Here is a 22427-nt window from a genome sequence, read left to right on the forward strand (position 1 = left end):
TGTCACATGGCGGCGATCCCCGGCCGCTGATCGCCGATCTGCCTTACGGCGCTGCTGCGCAGCAGCGCCGTACAATGTAAACAAAGCGGATTATTTCCGCTTGTGTTTACATTTAGCCTGCGAGCCGCCATCGCAGACTATTCACGGAGCCCCCCCCGCCGTGAATTGACAGGAAGCAGCCACTCGCGCGAGCGGCTGCTTCCTGATTAATCAGCCTGCAGCTGGCGACGCAGTACTGTGTCACTGTTCCTGCAGCTGCCACTTTGCCGACGCACGGTATAAGCGTGCGGTCGGCAAGTGGTTAAAGAGACACTGAAGCGAACTAATTTTGCTCATTTTACCTTATAATTCACTTCAGTGCTCTCATGACAAGTAAACCGCTGCGCCCCCGCCGCAAAACGAGGGCTGCAGAGCCCCCAAAGCCCTCTGCTAATATCCACGACCAACTTGGTCATGGATTTTGCTGCTCTGAGAGGCAAAGCTATAAGCTGTAGCTCTGCCTCTCTTGCCGTCAATCGCCGCACGGATTGAGGCCTCTCCCCGCCCCTCTCTGTGAAGGACGAGTAAGAGGGGCGGGGAGAGGTGGCGATCCACCGCGATTGACATCAGGAGGGGCAGAGCTGAAGCTGAAAGCTCTGCCCCTTGGAGGAAATGCCAGCTGGATTGTCCCCCGGGGATTTGGGGGCTCTGCAGCCCTCGTTTTGCGGCAGGGACACGTCTGTTTACTTGTCAAGAGAGCACTGAAGTGAATTATAAGGTAAAATGAGCAAAATTAGTTCGCTTCAATGTCTCTCACTGGGAAAAAAAATAAAAAATAAAAAAAACGAACAAGAGTTTCACTTACCTGGGGCTTAGACTAGCCCCCAGCAGCCGTCCTGTGCCCACAGGGTGCCGAACCAATCCTCCCTTTTCCTGTCATGGATTAGTTTCGTGGTCCATAGCGCCTGCGCAGCACAGGCCACGCGCACCCTCGTATGCATTCACGGCGGTGCAGGACACGTTTGCCGACGTGAATGCAAGCAGCCAGGGTCGCACAGTGTACTGTGCAGTGTACAGTCGGCCCAAAAAATTTTTTAAATAAAAATAAGTCACAGCAGGGGAACAGAGGATCATTTCGGCACACCGCAGGCACAGAACTGCTGCGGGGGGACTAGTCGAAGCCCCAGGTAAGTGAAACTCTTGCTCTGTTTTATAGTTAAGGTTCACTTTAACCAGATGTCCTGAAAAGTAAAAAGGCAACACTTATTTGGCTGAGGAAACAATGCTGATAAAGTTTTAGTGCTGGAAGGAAGGTTTAAGGGCTCGTTTCCACTAGTGCGGCGTGCGTCTCGTAGACGCACGCCGGCACTGAGCGGGTGGGCGGGATCGCAGGCGATTCCCATCAGCCGTGCCATGCACGGCTATGGGAATCGCAGCCTCCGCCGCGAATTCTGTGGGGGTTTCCGGCCGAATCGCTACTGCAAGCGATTCGGCCGGCGGCGCCGTTGTCCCCTATGGCAGAGTTTCCCCGCGCGATTTGCCTGCGGGGAAACTCTGCGGATTCGCGGCCGTTTCCGCGAGAGTGGAAACGGGCCCTAAAGAGTAATCACTTCAGTTTGTTTTGCAGCAGAATGGGGCAAGGAGCACACAGAGCAGAAAATCCTGCGTTCCAGAAAAAGCATGCATATTCGCACAAAAACGATAGTCTATGGGGAGCATAAAAACAAAAAAATGACTCAGTTTTTCAATGAATTTAAAACTCATTTGCAAATTGCATGATTCGGCACTCAACCCCTTTCACTATATGAGCGCATTGGATTATCTGTCATTACAGTGCAACCAACTCATGTCTGTAAAAAGCCATTACAGGTGCATTTTAAAGCGGATCCGTGATGAAAAACTAACCATAACAAGTTAACTTATTCCACTTCAAGATTAACTGGACAGTCCTGATTGTTGCAGATAAATTCCAGAATCTGCGAATATACTGGTGGCTGGAGGGCTTTATGGAGCAAGGACTGGTCATATTTATATGACTCCATCTAGGACTGTTGATTTTGTACAAACAGAATTTATCTGCAACAATCAGGACTGTCCAGTTAATCTTGAAGTGGAATGTCATTCCTGTTCCTGAATACAGCACATCACAGGCACATGCAGTATATAGATCGGCCGATCTAGTCCTGTAGTGTATGTGGATTGAATGTCAGCTTGTGTGCATCAGTGTACACAACAAACGCTTTTAAATAGAAAATATCAAAACAGAAAAAAAAAAAAAACCTCAAACGTATTGTTATTTGACTTTTCAGTGAAAATGACATTGGAAATCATCCATTTCTTTTTTTTTGTTTTTGTTTTAGGAAAATGTTAAACTATGTCCGCAGCATTTTCGCTCATCCCTGATCAGGAACATAAGAGACAGGAGTTTTCCATGAATGAGGTAGGAAAAAAAAAAAAAATCCGGTCACATTAGCATGTGTGATAAAATAGCAGGTGACTGACATTTTTTGGGCAAAAAAAACAGATAGAACCTCTTATAGTACAGATGGACTTTAAGATTACACCCTTGCTCAATGAGATTATTTTTTCTGAAAGATAAGTTTCAGGGTACGTTTCCACTTGTGCGGCGCGATTTGCTTGTGGAAAACGCGTCAACGAATCCGCATACGGTTGCGGATTCGTTGACGTTTCCATGCGGATTTTTACGCGGAATCGTTTGAGATTTTAACGCGATTTTAACCATGTCAATGCCGGCAAGCATTGACATGGGTTTTTAAACGAAATCGCACGCGGAAATGCCGGGAAAACCGCAAGACTCAAGTGCTTGCGGTTTTCCCATTTAGTTACATGACCGACGATTCACGTGCGGATTCTGACGGCTCTGCTGTGCTGATTTTTTTCTGCATGGCGAGCCGCACAGAATTCCTGACAAGTGGAAACGGCGCCATCCACTTGTATTAGTTGAGCGAATCTGCATGCAGGAAACGCATGCAGATTCGCTCTAGTGGAAACGAGCACTCAATCCTAACTGCTCAACTCTTTTCTTAGCACCAACTGACCCCTGCGACTTCCTCTTAATCGTTCTCCCCGGCACTAGTGTGGTTGAGGTGAGCCACTGAGAAAACTCGTGAACGAGGAAATTACACTGACTTGATTGGGTGGATGCCACCCTCTGGAAGTTTTGCCCACATCTACTCGCATGCATGGGCCTGTTGCACTGGACATTTTATGCCTGGGACCAATAAGGCCTTGGCGTGTTACCGAAGCTTTTATAAAAAGTTGTTTAGATAAAAGATAGACAGCAAATACTTGTGTGTGCTCGGAGTCAGATGTACAGTTTTGTTCAAAATTATTCAACCCCCACTGAAATTGAGTGTTTTGGCCAGTTTGACATTAATTTTGATAATTTCAGTCATCTTGTTTACAATTAAATCAAAGAGGCACTTGTAAGTCAGACAAACAACATTTATAATGAAATGGCTACAAATGTCTTTTCTGTGCTCACATTATCAGTTTTATTCAACCCCCAAGTGACATTCATTAATATTTAGTACAACATCCTTTCCCAGTTAAAACAGCTTTTAAACATGAAGCATAGCTTGACACAAGTGACCTGCAGCGATCTACAGGTATCTTAGCCCATTCTTCATGGGCAAAAGCCTCCAGTTCAGTCACATTCTTACGCTTGTGCGTTGCAACTGCTTTCTTTAAGTCCCATCAGAGGTTCTCAATCGGATTTAAAAGGGAACTGAAGAGTGAGGTATATGGAGGCTGTCATGTTTATTTCCTTTTAAGCATTACCAGTTGCCTGGCAGCCCTGCTAATCCTCTGCCTCTAATACTATTAACCATAGCCCCTGAACAAGCATTCAGCAGATCAGGTGTTTCAGTGGTTCAGACTTTAAAGTCAGATCTGACAAGATTAGCTGCATGCTTCTTTCTGGTGTTATTCAGATACTACTGCAGAGAAATAGACCAGCAGGGCTGCCAGGCAACTGGTATTGATTAAAAGGAAACAAACATGACAGCCTCCATATAGCTCTCCCTTCAGTTCCCCTTTAAGTCTGGTGACTGCGATGCCCACTCCTAAATTGTACAGCCTTTAATCTGCAACCATGCTCTAGTGGACTTGGAGGTATGCTTGGGGATTATTGTCCTGTTGAAAGGTCCAACGTCTCCCAAGCCTCAGGTTTGACAGACTTCATCACATGTTCATCCAATATCTCCTGGTACTGAAGAGAATTAACGGTACCTTGCACACGCTGAAGCTTCCCTGTACCTGCAGAAGCAAAACAGACCCAAAGCATGATTGACCCCCCCGCCATGTTTCACAGTAGACAAGATGTTCTTTTCTTCATAGGCCTTGTTCTTCCTCCTCCAAACATAGCGTTGATCCATGGACCCAAACAGCAGTTCTAATTTTGTTTCACCAGTCCACAGAACACTATCTCAAAACTTTTGTGATTTGTCCACATGACTTTTGGCATACTGCAGTTGACTTCTTATTCTTTGGAGAAAGCAAGGGGGTGCTCCTGGGAGTTCTGGCATGGAGGCCTTCATTACGCAGTGTGCGCCTTATTGTCTGAGCTGAGTGGTAGTCTTTGGGCCTGTTTCCACTACACGCAGATTGGATGCAGAATGGATGCAGAAAAACTGACTCCAATGAATGAGTATGGGCCAGTTTCCACTAAACGTGATTTTTCTGATGCAGATTTTCCCATAGGCATTCATTGGAGTCAGTTTTTCTGCATCCAATCTGCATGTAGTAAAAACAGGCCCTTTAAAGGATTGAATAATTGTGTCAATGAAGAAATCACAAAAAAAAAAAAAAATTTAATACTGTATTACAAAAACAATGTGTCATTTTTTGTTGCATTTGGTTCTTTAAAAAGTCCTTGTAAGATTTCATTCTGAACACAATTACAAATGTACACTAAATTCCCTAAAACCCTTTACAGCATTGGGGGTTGAATAATTTTGAAAACAGCTGTAGCTTAGTCTTAGTATACTCGGCGTTCCACTTTATACAGAAAAGCCATTTCATTCTTCACACCAGTCCAAAAATCCCAAGTCGACACATTAACAGCAAAGCATGCTGGGATTTGTAGACTGACAACAGTTGGAAGACCACCAATTGGCCACAATTACCTTTTACAAGCATTCACACTTCAAATTTCTGAGTGCTGGATAATTTGGAACAGGAAATTCAGTGTTTCCAGTGCTAACAATGAACATTCACTCCAGAAATACATTCCATAAAAAGCTTAACAGATCCAAATCCATCTCCCACTCACTTTCTGCAAAGATAATCAGTGCTGAAGTATTTCTAGCCAATAGTCCAATCAGATGTGGGAGACAAACATGGAATGAAAAAAAAGTGTCTGTTAAAAAACGCTTTCTGTTGGCATATTTCTTGGGTTGAATGATACTCATTTTTCATTTTACCTGTCAATGAGTACACTTTCTTGGTATGAAGCCATTTTGGAAAGGGTACCATTCGAGATAAGTATGCACTTGTGCAAGTGCGGTATTAAGCTGACTCTGCAATCTGGATGAAGTTAGATGGAAAGGATTCTAAGGTTAAAGATATTTCTCTGGTTCTAATCACACTGCTGTTCAACTTCATAGACGAGGGGTTTGTCTAGCATCGGATTTTTCGGCTAGAGGGGGCAGAGCATCAATGTTCTGGCTTCGGGGTGGAGCCAAGCACAAACAAAAGGTGGGCCTGACAAAACATTCCAGGCAACTAAGTGCGGCAAGGGTGCCACAACCGGCCCATGGGGCGCGAGTTGGTCAGCCATCTAGGAGATGCTAGGTTTCTGGCGAACTCTAGTTTGACTGCTTCATATTGATTCATGGTGCGTGCAATTTTCAACTCTGCACATTAACATTTGATTAGTCAAATGTCGCCGCTGCTGTGTTCGATTAGCAAATTGCCAAGCATCTTGCAGTGCAGAGCATTGGGGCAGCGGAAATATGTGACATATCTATATATTTTATCTGGCTGCTTTGCATCTGCTCTTCCTCCCAGCAGACACTCGCTGTGCTGCATACATGGTTCCCAATGTCACATGAATGGGAGCTGCAATATGCAGCACAGAGCAAGACCCTGCAGGGAGAAAGAGGAGGCGGCGAGGCAGTGGGATCAGGTAGTCACATATCTCCGCTGCGCTAATGTTCTGCAAGGTAGGTGGGAAGAGGAGCAGGCTCTCAAAGCACCCAAGCCCCCTGCCATTGTGGGGGTCGCATAGGCGATTGCTACACCCCTGGGAGTGTAACCTGATTTATCCGTTAGCACTGGGCTCCGGCTGAGAGGAATTCACCAGACACTGACTCAAGTCACAAATAAATCTCTGATTGTTTCAGCTAACGGTGGTCACTGTAACTTCAATCAACCCGTAACACTTCAACAACAAAATACACTTCCCTTGCACATCACAGGTCAAAATACACAAACTCCCATTCTTCACAGCCGGTGCACCGGTAAATGCTGCGGAATAAAAGGTTAAGTTACATACAAATTATAAATATTTGAGCTACAAAGGTCTTCTTGTACAACAAATCAATCACTTCACAGCAGGTTTACATCATAGTACCACTGTTTGGGTGTGGGCTGGGAAAGGGGATGGTCTACTGAGCAATTTCAGTTCCTAAACAGTTCTCAGTCCCTTTTAACCAAGTCCAAGCTATATGGCTCAGCAAAACCTTGGGGGAACTTGTGACAGTTCTTAAACAGAACCTGTACTGAGTAAAATGATTTAAAATAAACATGAGGTAACTTCAAATGAACATTGCATAGTTACCTTGCCATCAGTTCATCTCAGAAGCTCACCATTTTCCTCTTACAGTGATCCCTTCCAGTTCTGACAACATTTTGTCAGAACTGAAATATATCAGTTGCTGTCAGTTATATATCAGTTACTGTCAGTTACAGCTGAGAGCGGAACTCATGTGTCCAGGTTTCCCTATGGCTCAAGTGGGCGATGTTACAGTTTAACAGTGTGCTGACCAGGAAGCTGTTAAGGGGTAATGGTCATTTTCAAAATGGAGGACGGAGAATTCCATTGATCACAGTGGACAAACAGGACACAGGAGAGGAAAAATAGATTGAGGAGGAGACTACACAGGAGATAAGTATGACCTGTGTATGTTTATTTTGACTTAATTTTCAGTTCAGATTTTCTTTAAGCTGGTACTGTATAGTTGCACAGTTCGTTGGTTGATCCCAAAAAGGATATTCCCCTTGCTCACAGATCTCTCAGACTCTTTACCCTCGATAATCTACCACAAACCCACTCTACACTTAACACGCCTCTCTGGACTGGGCCTTTGAAAATAAAATAAATATCAAATAAAGGATTAGGAAAATTAAAGTAAACAAAATAAAATATAAGTGACCAATGCACCGAGCTATGCCACCCAAATTACTCTCCCACAATATAATTTGCATCAGCAACTGTATCATCAACACAAGGTCTCTGTATTCTTAAAACTTTTAGGGCTCGTTTCCACTCGAGCGAATCTGCATGCGTTTACTGCATGCAGAGTCGCTCAACCAATACAAGTGGATGGCGCCGTTTCCACTTGTCAGGAATTCTGTGCGGCTCGCTCTGCAAAAAAATCTGCACAGCAGAGCCGTCAGAATGCGCACGCCGCACACCCGCACGCGAATCGTCGGTAATGTAACTAAATAGGAAAACCGCAAGCTCTTTAATTTTGCGGTTTTCCCGGCGTTTCCGCGTGCGATTTCGTCTAAAAACCCATGTCAATGCTTGCCGGCATTGACATGGTTAAAATCGCGTCGTTAAAACCGCGGGCGATTCCGCGTGAAAATCCGCATGGAAACGTCAACAAATCCGCAACCGCATGCGGATTAGTTGACGCGGTTTCCGCGAGCAAATCGCGCCGCTAAAGTGGAAACGTACCCTTACACTCAGTCTCTAGTAACAGCACTTTGAACAGACTTGGCTCTAAGGCTGCATTTCCACTTGTGCGGTGCGAATCGGCGCGGTAAAAATTTGCATGCGGATGCGGATTTTGCATGCGGGTCTATGCGAATTTGCATGGATGACGATGTATGCGAATTTAACCATGGCAGTGCTGGTGTGCTTTTCCATTGTTTCTATGCGAATTCGCATGAAAATTCGCATACCCAAACCTCATGCGAATTTCCTAATACATTGTATGCGATTCGCATAGCGGTATGCAATATGCGAATTCTGTTGGCTCTGCCATGCGAATTTTTTCTGCACAGAAAAACACAAAGGAATCCTGACAAGTGGAAACAGTCCAATTCTCTTGTTTTGCTATGCGAATTTGCATGTGAAAAACGCACGCAAATTCGCGATAGTGGAAATGGGCCCTAATACTCATCTGGCTGCCGGGGTCCTTTATGTCCGGACTAGCTCGGATGGACTCTGTGCATGCTGCCTCTGGTCGCCAGTCACCATCTGGCCGGGTTGCCTCTGCCTTACTTGCTCCACTGTAGTCCCTGCGTGGCCGCCGGGTCCCCTCTTTAGTCTCTGGGGTGACTGCTACGGCTGGTCTTCTCTTTCCCACTCCTCACCGCAGCTCCTGTCTTCGTTCCTCCTCTCTCGCTCCCTGGTGCGCTCTGGCTGGTCCTAGCCAGTTCCCTCCGGCTAAACCCTTTTAGCTCTGCCCCTCTGCGCTGTAGCTTCCGACAGGCCGCGCGGGGCTTCAGGAAAGTTCCACTGCTCTCTGTGCCTTGGTCGCTTAGCAACAGTCTATGCGACCATTACAACGCCTCCACTCCTCCCATGCGGCAGAAGCTACATGATTAGGAGGCTCGCTTTGATCATCATTTACCCACCTTGGCTCAGAGATCAGGCAGATATTGTTTACCACAGCTACAAGTGTATGCTTATCTGTCTGTACTTAAAAAAAAAAAAAAAAAAGGGCCTGCATTCAGGGTTGAAATGACAAATTCTATTCATGTTTAACCTCCTAGCGGTAATCCCGAGTCGGGCTCGGGACAGAAATCCGCAATTCAAAGCAGTAAACCCATGCCTGGGTGAGTTGTGTGCAGGAGCTGGTGCAGATTGCACTGCGGTAGGTTTTCTTGTTTTCTGGGTCTAAAAGCTTGTGAAAATATTGCACGGCTTATAAGCCCCAAATCTGGAAATAATCATAATGCCAGAGAGGTTAAGGCAAATCTGTAGGGGGGAAAAAAAAAAATTATAAAGAGAAAAAAACCCCAACCAATCTGGTATTTACCTATGGAGCAGGGCTGTCGAGGTGGAATCAAGGAGTCAGAGCAATCCTGGGTACCTGGAGTTGGAGGTTTCTTTAATTGAGGATCCTATTGAGCATTCCCTATCCCTCATTTCAGCACTGTCCCCTGGTGAGGTTACACTGCCTCCGGAAACCCTCAGAAGGCTCGAGTGTATGCTCTCGCATGGGCAGTATGGAGCAGCCTATTTTCAGGAGCACTCTGACAAGAGTTCCTGAAGCTTTCCAAAGGTCCCCGAAGGCAAATTCAACCAGTGACAGCACTAGAACAAGGGGCTCAAGAGGGGACAGAGAAGGCTCAATACAATCCAGAGGCTTTCCTCTCCATAAGAAAGTATCACTTTTTGTTCCCCATGGCTTCAGTTCCAAGCCCAATGACGCTGTGCAATCCTCCTTTACCTGACTAATCTCAGTGCAACTTTTATACAGGTTACATAAAGCCATTTATAAAGGTACGGTATACTGCTGGTGTGTTTCATTTTTTAGGCTGCAGAATCTAACCAAAAATACATTTTAAAGAAAAGGCCTGATCTCTACAAACTTTCAAACTGGATATGAAAAGCTAAATTCACCTGAACAATCAGAATTTGACAACATTTGAAGTACAAAAATGTTGTGCAAAGAAAAATCATAACAGCTGAATATTTTAAATAGTTCCTTATCGTGTTAACTTTACAGGTTTCCTGATGGGAGATTTAAAAAAGAAAGAAACTTGAAAATACCACTTCAATTATTATACTGTCGATGTGCTATAAACAGTCTGGAAGTCAGTAAAAAGAATATGACCTGGGTACTCAAGGGAGCCAGGCTAAGGTTTCACCTTCAATTTTAAGAAAGTCGCCTAAAAAGGGCAAAGAGTCCATCTCTACCCCAAACAAGATCTGCCTCTCCACTGAGGACGCCAGCATGTACCTTCAAGGTTCAATTTGTCTGTTGCATTATGGTGCATACACATCTAATTTTGATTGGCCAATCATTGACCAATTTTACCACCTCCATGTAGCAGAAGGGTCAACAGAATGAATACTATGAACAGATTATGTAGGTAAAACTGCATACTGCATGGAAGTAGTAAAAGTGGCCAATCAAAATTGGATGTGCATACTAGGCTTTAGCCTTAAGGTGGCCACACGATACAATAAAATGATCCGATTTTACAGTAATTCAATAAAAACAATCGTATCAAAAGAATCGAAAGTTGCGACAAAAAAAAAAAAAAAAAAAAAAAAAAAAAAAAAAAAAAAAAAAAAAAAAAATCGGATTTCCCGTTTTTTTTCTATTTAAATCGATCCGGAATGCCAGATATTTCTCTTCAATTTCTACTAAAGATTGTATGGTGTGTTGGATTGTTAATTTATTAATATACACACCCTAGCAATTTTCTCTGAGTTACCAATCATTTTTATCATAATTGAGAAAAAAAATTTAACATAGGGGTGTGTGGTACATTGGTCATATTTTTGAAATGTTAATCAGAAAAATTGCTTGCAATTCTTAAATTGAACAGATATTTAAAAAAATTGTATGGTGTGTGGCCACCTTTAGAACCATATGCTGGAGTCATCTTTTGCTCCCCTCAGTTGTGAGTATTAAAGTGGATCCGAGATGAAAAACTATCTATAACAAGTAACTTGTCTATACAGCTTATCTAAAAGTTTAGCTCGTTTACACAGTAAAGCTTCATGATCTTCAGAAACCAGCTGGATTTCATGTATGCTTGCACTAACTCACTGGCTCCAGCCTGCTGATCACCTGTCACCTAACGGATAAACAGTAACCAGCACAACTGTCATCTTCGTGTTTACCATTTACCTGCATAAGTGTTTTACTACAGCTAACATCTAGAAATATGCATGAATAAGGGGACTAGATCAGTTAGCCATTAAAAGTTTTTTTTGTTTGCTTGTTTTTTTCACAAGTATATAGTTTACACTGCAAATCTAGCTGCAAACAGCTTCAACGGTTTGATTATTTATTCCTGTGATACACTGAGTGGCGCCATGTTCTGTTATCACAGGCAAGCTGATCTGTATCTCTAGCCCTCAACCTGTGAAAACTCCATTCTCCTCCTCCCCTCTGCCTCTGAAATCTCTAGCTAGTAACCTCCTCCTCCTGCCCACACTGAGCTCCATAAGCCCTTGCTACTAAGGCTCAGAGTGCCATGGCACTCTGGAGAAGCCGTGGGCGAGGCTTTAGTTTAACTACTCTAATGGTGGCCATACATGGTACAATAAAAACGTTCGATTATCCCGTTTATTTGATCTAAATGATCGAATGAAAGTTGAATATATTTCTTTTTTTCGATCAAGAAATTTGACCGATTATCCCATTTTTTCAAGAGAATTCAGATCAGACATGCTGGAAAAATCTTTATATTCAATCTAACGGAAAATTCAAACTAAATTATCTAATTGAAAAAAAATGAAAAAAAATGTACTATGTATGGCCACCATAAGACTGATCCACGCCAACGGGCGTGGCCACGGCAGCAGCCCCAGGACCGCCAATTGGCGTCAGGTCCTGGAGCCGGCTACTGAAGGAGATCGCATGCAGAGTGCGCGCATCTTCTCGGGGGCGGAGCTCCACCCCGCCTTCAGTCACCAAGCGGCTATTGCCGCTCGGGAGACTGTTGGACTGTGTGATTGTCATTTACACAGTACAGCGCTGCGATTAGCAGCACTCCCCAAGAGCGCGATCTGCTCTCATAGGCAGAAGCCTATGACAGCTGATCGCCGTGATTGGCCGGCTGGGGGGAGGGAGGGAGGGGATTGGCAAAAAAACAAAAAAAAGAACCCCCAGAAATAGTAAAAAAAAATACTAAATAGATAAAAAAAAAAAAAAAAAAAAAAGAAACACACACACACACAAGTGGGGCGATCAGACCCCACCAGAGAGCTCTGTTGGTGGGGAGAAGGGGGGGGGGGGGGAATCACTCATGTGCTGTGTGGCCCTGCAGTGGCCAATTATGAAAAAAATAGCCTGGTCTTTGGGGGGGGGGGGGGGGTTTACCACTGTGGACCTCAAGTGGTTAAAGGGTATTAGAGTAGTAAAAAAAAATAAAAAAAAAATAATAAAGTATTTGGCTTGAGGAATGTCCTGTAAACTATATGAAAGGCAGGGCTGTGGAGTCGGTCCAAAAATCCACCGACTCCGACTCCTCAGTTTAGGATTCCACCGACTCCGACTCAGACTCCTCGACTCCGACTCCTCTAATTTGCATATTACAATTTTGTTGATTAAAAGTATGTAACATGAAATTCGTCTCTTAACTGCCAACGCTTAGGAATTTTACAAGACAACTGAAGTGAGAAGGATATGTAGACTACTATATTTATTCCCTTTAGACTAAAACTAGTCCTTGGTAAGAGTACTTGTGGAAGGTACAAACCGTAACAAAGAACATCTATCAGGCCCTAGGTAGTGTTGGGCGAACAGTGTTCGCCACTGTTCGGGTGATGTTCGGGTTCGGCCGAACACCTGATGGTGTTCGGCCAAACTGTTCGGCCATATGGCCGAACTAAGAGCGCATGGCCGAACGTTACCCGAGCGTTCGGCTAGCGCTGTGATTGGCCAAACGGGTCACGTGTAGTGTTGGGCGAACATCTAGATGTTCGGGTTCGGGCCGAACTCCGAACATAATGGAAGTCAATGGGGACCCGAACTTTCGTGCTTTGTAAAGCCTCCTTATATGCTACATACCCCAAATTTACAGGGTATGTGCACCTTGGAGTGGGTACAAGAGGAAAAATTTTTTTAGCAAAAAGAGCTTATAGTTTGAGAAAATCGATTTTAAAGTTTCAAAGGGAAAACTGTCTTTTAAATGCGGGAAATGTCTGTTTTCTTTGCACAGGTAACATGCTTTTTGTCGGCATGCAGTCATAAATGTAATACATATAAGAGGTTCCAGGAAAAGGGACCGGTAACGCTAACCCAGCAGCAGCACACGTGATGGAACAGGAGGAGGGTGGCGCAGGAGGAGAAGGCCACGCTTTGAGACACAACAACCCAGGCCTTGCATGAGGACAAGAAGCGTGCGGATAGCAATTTGCATTTTGTCGCCATGCAGTCATAAATGTAATACAGATGAGAGGTTCAATAAACAGGGACCGGAAACGCTAACCCATCACAGATGTTCATTGTTCATGTTACTTGGTTGGGGTCCGGGAGTGTTGCGTAGTCGTTTCCAATCCAGGATTGATTCATTTTAATTTGAGTCAGACGGTCTGCATTTTCTGTGGAGAGGCGGATACGCCGCCGATCTGTGACGATGACTCCGGCAGCACTGAAACAGCGTTCCGACATAACGCTGGCTGCCGGGCAAGCCAGCACCTCTATTGCGTACATTGCCAGTTTGTGCCAGGTGTCTAGCTTCGATACCCAATAGTTGAAGGGTGCAGATGGATTGTTCAACACAGCTACGCCATCTGACATGTAGTCCTTGACCATCTTCTCCAGGCGATTGGTGTTGGAGGTGGATCTGCACGCTTGCTGTTCTGTGTGCTGCTGCATGGGTGTCAGAAAATTTTCCCACTCCAAGGACACTGCCGATACCATTCCCTTTTGGGCACTAGCTGCGGCTTGTGTTGTTTGCTGCCCTCCTGGTCGTCCTGGGTTTGCGGAAGTCAGTCTGTCGGCGTACAACTGGCTAGAGGAGGGGGAGGATGTCAATCTCCTCTCTAAAGTCTCCACAAGGGCCTGCTGGTATTCTTCCATTTTGACCTGTCTGGCTCTTTCTTCAAGCAGTTTTGGAACATTGTGTTTGTACCGTGGATCCAGAAGGGTATAAACCCAGTAATTGGTGTTGTCCAGAATGCGCACAATGCGTGGGTCGCGTTCAATGCAGTCCTAGGCCGAAGAGGTCATAGCCTAGGGTCACAAAACCTGTTTATTTGGACAATTTCAATGGTGGCGAGTCGGACGTACATAAATCGCAGCAATGGCCGTTAGCAACGTCTGAATCTCACGAAATGTCTCATGCAGGTAGAAGACATATTGTTAGACTTGGATTCCAAAGATGGGGTCCCTACATCTCTGCAAACCAGAGTTACCGGGGTCCAAAATTGGTAAAATCCCCCATAGGATTTCATTGCCTCCCTATTTCACTTTCCAAAATCTCACATCTTTTCAAAGGGCAATGGCTCAGCAGTACCAAATTTTTTAGCATTGTAGGGACCCTTAGGGGGATCATGACTGGTGAGTTTTGCCACTGCTGAGCCATTGCCCTTTGAAATGGTGTGAGATTTTGGAACGGTAAATAGGAGGCCCAATGAAATCCTATGGGGGATTTTACCAATTTTGGACCCCTGTAACTCTGGTTTGCAGAGATGTAGGGACCCCATCTTTGGAATCCAAGTCTAACAATATGTCTTCTACCTGCATGAGACATTTCGTGAGATTCAGACTTTGCTAACGGCCATTGCTGCGATTTATGTACGTCACCATCACTACCATTGAAATAGCCCAAATAAACAGGTTTTTGTGACCCTAGGCTATGACCTCTTTGGCCTAGGGGCCCGAAACTCACCAGTCATGTTCCCCCTAAGGGTCCCTACAATGTTAGAAAATTTGCCACTGCTGAGTAATTGCCCTTTGAAAAGATGTGAGATTTTGGAACTGTAAATAGGAGGCCCAATGAAAGCCTATGGGGATTTTACCAAATTTGGAGCCCTGTAACTCTGGTTTGCAGAGATGTAGGGAACCCATCTTTGGAGCCCAAGTCTAACAATATGTCTTCTACCTGCATGAGACATTTCGTGAGATTCAGACGTTGCTAACGGCCATTGCTGCGATTTATGTACGTCAGACTCGCCACCATTGAAATTGCCCAAATAAACAGGTTTTGTGACCTTAGGCTATGACCTCTTCGGCCTAGGACTGCATTGAACGCGACCCACGCATTGTGCGCATTCTGGACAACACCAATTACTGGGTTTATACCCTTCTGGATCCACGGTACAAACACAATGTTCCAAAACTGCTTGAAGAAAGAGCCAGACAGGTCAAAATGGAAGAATACCAGCAGGCCCTTGTGGAGACTTTAGAGAGGAGATTGACATCCTCCCCCTCCTCTAGCCAGTTGTACGCCGACAGACTGACTTCCGCAAACCCAGGACGACCAGGAGGGCAGCAAACAACACAAGCCGCAGCTAGTGCCCAAAAGGGAATGGTATCGGCAGTGTCCTTGGAGTGGGAAAATTTTCTGACACCCATGCAGCAGCACACAGAACAGCAAGCGTGCAGATCCACCTCCAACACCAATCGCCTGGAGAAGATGGTCAAGGACTACATGTCAGATGGCGTAGCTGTGTTGAACAATCCATCTGCACCCTTCAACTATTGGGTATCGAAGCTAGACACCTGGCACAAACTGGCAATGTACGCAATAGAGGTGCTGGCTTGCCCGGCAGCCAGCGTTATGTCGGAACGCTGTTTCAGTGCTGCCGGAGGCATCGTCACAGATCGGCGGCGTATCCGCCTCTCCACAGAAAATGCAGACCGTCTGACTCAAATTAAAATGAATCAATCCTGGATTGGAAACGACTACGCAACACTCCCGGACCCCAACCAAGTAACATGCACAATGAACATCTGTGATGGGTTAGCGTTTCCGATCCCTGTTTATTGAACCTCTCATCTGTATTACATTTATGACTGCATGGCGACAAAATGCAAATTGCTATCCGCACGCTTCTTGTCCTCATGCAAGGCCTGGGTTGTTGTGTCTCAAAGCGTGGCCTTCTCCTCCTGCGCCACCCTCCTCCTGTTCCATCACGTGTGCTGCTGCTGGGTTAGCGTTACCGGTCCCTTTTCCTGGAACCTCTTATATGTATTACATTTATGACTGCATGCCGACAAAAAGCATGTTACCTGTGCAAAGAAAACAGACATTTCCGCATTTAAAAGACAGTTTTCCCTTTGAAACTTTAAAATCGATTTTCTCAAAAACTATAAGCTCTTTTTGCTAAAAAAAATTTCCTCTTGTACCCACTCCCAAGGTGCACATACCCTGTAAATTTGGGGTATGTAGCATGTAAGGAGGCTTTACAAAGCACAAAAGTTCGGGTCCCCATTGACTTCCATTATGTTCGGAGTTCGGGTCGAACACCCGAACATCGCGGCCATGTTCGGCCTGTTCGGCCCGAACCCGAACATCTAGATGTTCGCCCAACACTAGCCCTAGGCAATTTAAGTGTGGGTATATGTAAGAGTGATGTACAGGTACTCTGCAGGGGAATGAGGAGATTGTAAACAGACAACACCTCTGTATTCAATGTGCACAGCATTCTCAGTGTATTCCCTGCAGCTCTGTGGGTAGTGCATATGTAGAGTATAGTACTACTGTGTAACAAAGTAAACCTGAGACAGATGAAATTAAAGTTTTATACATACCTGGGGCTTCCTCCAGCCGCCTTCAGGATAATCAGTCCCTCGTTGTCCTCCTCCACCACCTGGATCTTCTGCTATGATTCCAGGTACTTGAGCCAGTCAGGCGTAGTGCACATGCACACACTCCGCCGCCAGGAGCGTACTACACCTGCGCAGCACTATTGCACAGGTGCAGAATGTTCCTGGCTGTGGGAGCGGCATGCCGGACATCGCTGACTGGCTGAATTACCAGGACTCATAGCAGAAGATCCGGGTGGTGGAGGACAGCGAGGGACTGATTAGCCTGAAGGGGGCTGGAATAAGCCCCAGGTATGTATAAAACTTTACTTTTCATCCGTCTCAGTTACCCTTTAATTTGTAGTCACCAAACCAAATTTTAACAACACATATCAAATTATTTGATTTTATCAGCAAAGGGAGTGCATACATTTGCATAAATCAGCATCAATGCAGAATTATTTCCATCTCATTGACCATCTCTATTAGTGACACAGCTACACATCAGGATTTATTCTTACAGCATAGATGTTATTTAGTATATATAAGAGATTCCTGTGTACACATCATATATACAGTCACAATCAGATATGTATATCTGACCTTAAAAATACGGGGACTGCTTTATTGAAGCAGCACAAGTAACTAATTTTGATTGGTTTATTTCATTTTTGTGGACTAAGCACAGCTATTACTGTATATATACGGTATATATACACATTATTTTTAATGACTTTTCTGAGAAATAGAAAATTATCATATTTTCAGTTACAAATTCATTAGGAGTCGGAGTCGGAGCCGGTGCATTTTTTCCCGACTCCGACTCCAGGCACCCAAAATTTCCCGACTCCACGACTCCGACTCCACAGCCCTGATGAAAGGCACACAATTATGCAAGGAGTAACAGTTTATCTTGGATCCACTTTAAGGCGGAGAAATCCAGCACAGATAAGTGTACATCCTACCAACATGGACAGAGGCCACAGGATGAGCAGAGCTTCAACTCTGCACTGAAGTAGCTGCTAATTGAAATGCCCTCCTACACAGAGAAGCAACGTAAAACATGCTGCCATGGGATCCTTAAAAGCACAAGTTTTAAGTGCAGGAGTTCATGTATAGTAGCTCATTTACTGTACAAACCAATAGATCCTCTAGTAGAGTCGGGGGCCAGCATGACAGAATCTGTATGTCGCCTTATTTCAGTACACACTTCCTAAATCACACAAGGTTAATAAGACTCATTTTAATAGTTCATCAGCTATAACAGCAAGGCGTATCTCCAGCATAGCTGCTGCAGCAAACAAGGATAAAATCACCAAGAATCTGCTGGAGGCTGTCAAAACCCAGCTCCAGCATATGCAAAGGGAATACAGCCTCATGAGCTGTTCTGTTGTCTGCGACCCTATCAGCACATTCCCCTCATGTCGCCCAAACATGATTTTTCGTATATGAAAAGGAGGTAGATATACATGTAGCTGCTGGTGTGTTGCATATGCAAGTGCCTGTGTGGCAGTGATTGTATAAGAAAAACCCCACAGGAGCACAGGGAGCAAATCTCATAAGGCAGCCATATTGGGGGGGGGGGGGGCACATTGAACAAGCAGTTTGAGCACTTCAGCATGATTATCCATAATGTATCAACTTCAAGATATTCACCCAAAAAAAAAAAAAGTTTATTTAAAAAATAAAAATAAAATAAAAAAAAAACGCATCACAACTGTGTCCAGGTCATTGATCGGATCTTCAATAAAATAAGGGAGGTGACAGACAATAAAATTGTTAAAGAGTTGTTAAAGAGCAAGGTCTGTTGGGTTAGGGACCTTGGAACCACAGGAGCTGGGGGTGGAGAAATCAGGATTATGATCTTCATTTTTGTTGGTAGCTCGGTTTGGTCTTCTCCTGCTCTTTTTATGTGCAGTATAGCTCTAAGTTAGGGATAAGCTGGCTCACTTTATCAGTGAGGCAATCTGTTTATACCACACAGATGTGAAGGGATCTTGGCACCCTAAGGGAAAAATAAATAAAAAAAAAAAAAGAAAGAAAGAAACGGGAGCCCAGATAGCGTAGCATGTTAGTAATGGGAAATTATGGACAAAGGGCTACTCACTAAAGGTAGGTTGCAAAGGGGGCAATCAACCACTTGAGGAAGGTGGAGACAATTAACCCAACTCCACTCAGGGTGCCCGGACTGGATACGGTCGCTCTCCTTAGTAGAAAAGACGTTCTCGCAAATTGTATTCACCATGCATACGTATGCACAATAAGGGTAAAGAGGTTCCCAGGTGTAAATAAGAGTTAAAGAGAGACCGTAACCAAGAATTGAACTTCATTCTAATCAGTAGCTGATACTCCCTTTCCCATGAGAAATCTATTCCTTTTTACAAACAGATCAGGGGGCTCTGTATGGCTGATATTGTCATGCACTGGTTAGATGGATGCCAGATTGCCTCACCTTGCAATTGCCACTTTCGGCTAGGATTACATGACGTATTGGCATATTGTGGGCAAGCTTTGAGAAGGAGGGGAGGGAGTGGCTCCTTGCAGTCAGCTCCCAACTGTTTCCCATCAGGTCCGCTCATTTGCATGCTGCTAGCCGATTACCTGTGGCCTTTTTATGGGCACTATATTAGCTGTTGTATTACATTGAGCTGTGTAGCGTGACCAAGAGCCAAGCAGGCCTGGAACAGCGACCATTGCCACTGTGTGGCCTTTTTCAATATTTATAGCCGTGAATGAATACTTCGCTCTCTGAAAGTTTCAGTTTATTGCAGTGGCAGATTATGGAAGATTGTGCCAGATTATTATCGAAGATTGTGTTGAAGTCCAGTTTGTACACAGTTGAAGCCGTTAGCATGCTCTTCCTCACACCTAGTTGTTTGAGTGCTGCATAAAAGCTTGTAACAACCTCGTACATCTTCTGACCACCAGTGATTTTATTGAGTGATCGTTTTAGTGATCTTGCGAGGTGGGTACAAGTGCATAACTAGGCGCTTTGACAATAACGATAGTCATGCCAGATCGGATCTTTCAGATATCCAATGATTTCTGTGCAAAGTGCTGCGATCATTTAAAGGGATACTGTAGGGGGGCGGGGGGGGGATGAGTTGAACTTACCCGGGGATTCTAATGGTGCCCCACAGACATCCTGCGCCTGCGCAGCCACTCCCCAATGCTCATGTCCCGCCTCCGGTTCACTTCTGGAATTTCAGACTTTAAAGTCTGCAAACGCCTGCGTTGCTGTGTCCTCGCTCCCGCCGATGTCACCAGGAGCACACGGTGCAGGCACAAACCATACTGGGCCTGAACAGTACGCTCCTGGTGCCATCAGCGGGAGCGAGGACACAGCAACGCAGGCGCAGTGGTCTTCAGACTTTAAAGTCTGAAATTCCAGAAGTGAACCGGAGGCGGGACTGGAGCATTGGGGAGTGGCTGCGCGGGCACAGGATGTCTGTGGGGGACCATTAGAAGCCCCGGGCAACTTTAACTTATTTTCCCCTGACCCCCCCCCCCCCCCCCTACAGTGTCCCTTTAAGTTCTCTTTTGCACCAGTTGTGTGCCGTTGCGTGTTCCCACAGGTAGGAGGATGGATCGGGTACCCAGTTCATCAGCAGGTGTTGCTGCGAGGTTCCCAGATCCATCCTCAGGTGATTTAGTTTAACTCTGTGGCCACTTTATGTGGTCTGATTGATCCATGGTCGATTTATGCTGAAATCTATCAAAATTGAGGGTGTAAAGTGGTGTAAAATTATTATTATACAACCGAATAATTATAGATTCTAGGCATACTGGGACATAATCAGCCAGTATAAACCTACCCACAGACAAATATAACCCAGTGGGAAAAGGCCCGTTATCTTTACGTAGGATAAAGCTGTCCCATCAGGGAGTCTGTACTTGGCAAGTCTCAGATTCCTATGTACATTATTCAGCAAACAAACACTAACCTATTAACTTGCCCCCAGCAGACTGCTCATTTGAGGTGAATTCCAGGGTTTGTAATCATCAAGCAATGCATGTGTGGGACATTTCAGCAAAGCAATTGGGAGACTTTCACAGAGTTTAATAAAGGGATAACTGACTGGAGAAGATGGATTATAGTAATCAGGATATGAAACGCTGGCCTAACCAGATCGGAGGTAAAAGTTGTGGAAGACTAGAAACATATCCTTTTAATAAATAAAATAGAGCCCATTCACGCGGAAAAAAAAAAAAAAAACTGGACAAATGCACTGTATCGCAATCGCAGAGCTGCTGCAGGTAACGCATTTAGGGCCAATTCACACTAGAAGCGCTTTTCTGAGCATTTTGCGATACAATTTTTTTTTTTAATTTATCCCATTCACTTTCGTTTGTATGCAAATTTTCATGCCATTTCGCACACGTTTGTGTATTTTTGTAAGTATGCGATTTTAACCATGTCAGTGCCTGTGTGCTTTTACACAAAAACTTATGCAAATTCACATGAAAATTCACATACAAACGCATACGAATTTGCAAACGCATAGCGAAAACGCATGCAAATTTCCTATTAAATACATTACATGCGAATCACACACTAGCCTTGCGGTGTACGAATTCTGATGACTCTGCTGTACAGATTTTTTCTGCACAGTCCACCGCACAGATTTCCTGACAAGTGGAAACCGGCCCAATGATTATTATTGGCTATGCAAATCTGCATGCAGGAAACATGCATATTTGCTCTAGTGGAAATGGGCCCTAAATCTGTGCTGGGTGTCAAACTACTTTTACAGACTGGTCATATATGCAGTGGTGCCGAGTGATGCCCACTACACAACTGGCACCGCTTCTGTGCAGTCCCACCTACTCCACGTGCTCCAACTCCTTCAAAATAGGAACGTCAGATTATTGGACTAAACATTCTTAAAAGGATTTCTGGCTACATAATCCCAGAGGTGGATTGAGATGAAATGGCACTCTAGGCAAGGTAGTAAGCTTTGGCTCTACCTTATGGTCTTTCTGGTAAACTGAGATGGGAGACAGATCAGAGTAGCAACTGGACCCAGACACCTGCCTAGGTTGCTGAATGTGCTTTTTTTGGCTGGCTGTTTTTGTGGGGGTGTTTTTTTTTTGGGGGGGGGGGGGGTAATCGAGGGAAGCAAAGCACTGATCCCTAGAAACTGGAGAGCTGGAAAGAACAAATACAGGAGATCCAGCCCTGTACACAAGATAAACACCTTGTGTAACAGGCTGCATAGAGGAACTAGAATGAATACACTAATTATCTGCAAGCATGGTTTCAGTGTAGTTTAGCACTAGTGTTATATTTTGTTAGATCACTATAATGACAGTAACACATGGTGGTGAGAAGGTAGTGCTACCAGAGGTACAGTTCAGTTACGGAGTTCAAATGGGATTTCTTATAATTGACATAAGAGAAAAAGTTATGGAAACACCAAACCACCAGGTTGGGTCCCCACCAAAGGGGTTCAGTTAGGACCATTAAACCTTTTGGACACGGCATGGTTCCCCTGTGGGCACCTTTCATCAGTGACCAGGAAAAAAATAAATCTAAGAGCCCACTCTTTAATGTCCAATCTTACCAAATCTATGTAGTGGAAGGGCAAACTAAGATTATATTTTGAATGGATTGTTTAGGTAGTCACTCATATTACATAGAAATGGTAAGATTGGACAAAAGGATTGTATCATTAGTGGACACCTTAACGTCTCACTGTCAATCTAAAGAAATAATTCACTGGACTGTAAATTTGCAGTTAGAACAAATGCTGAAGGAAAAGGCTGAAATAAGCAGTCAATTCTTACCAGACAAAGGAAAAACCTGAACTTAAACTT

General features: G+C 44.6%; 1 protein-coding gene across 3 annotated transcripts in view; it reads right to left on the bottom strand.

Moving 5' to 3' along the window:
- Nucleotides 1–22427, bottom strand: part of BICC1 (BicC family RNA binding protein 1) — a 376259-nt gene that overhangs the window by 324303 nt on the left and 29529 nt on the right. Inside the window, exon 1 of one of the 3 annotated variants that reach the window (XM_068255072.1) lies at nucleotides 10897–10975. The exons of the other annotated variants lie outside the window; for them this stretch is intronic. The gene's annotated coding sequence lies outside the window, so the exon portion shown is untranslated. Of the gene's footprint in view, nucleotides 1–10896; nucleotides 10976–22427 lie in introns of those variants that run through there. 3 annotated transcript variants of the gene reach the window in all.

The sequence above is a fragment of the Hyperolius riggenbachi genome, chromosome 10 (assembly GCF_040937935.1).
Source record: "Hyperolius riggenbachi isolate aHypRig1 chromosome 10, aHypRig1.pri, whole genome shotgun sequence".
NCBI classification, from domain to species: domain Eukaryota; kingdom Metazoa; phylum Chordata; class Amphibia; order Anura; family Hyperoliidae; genus Hyperolius; species Hyperolius riggenbachi.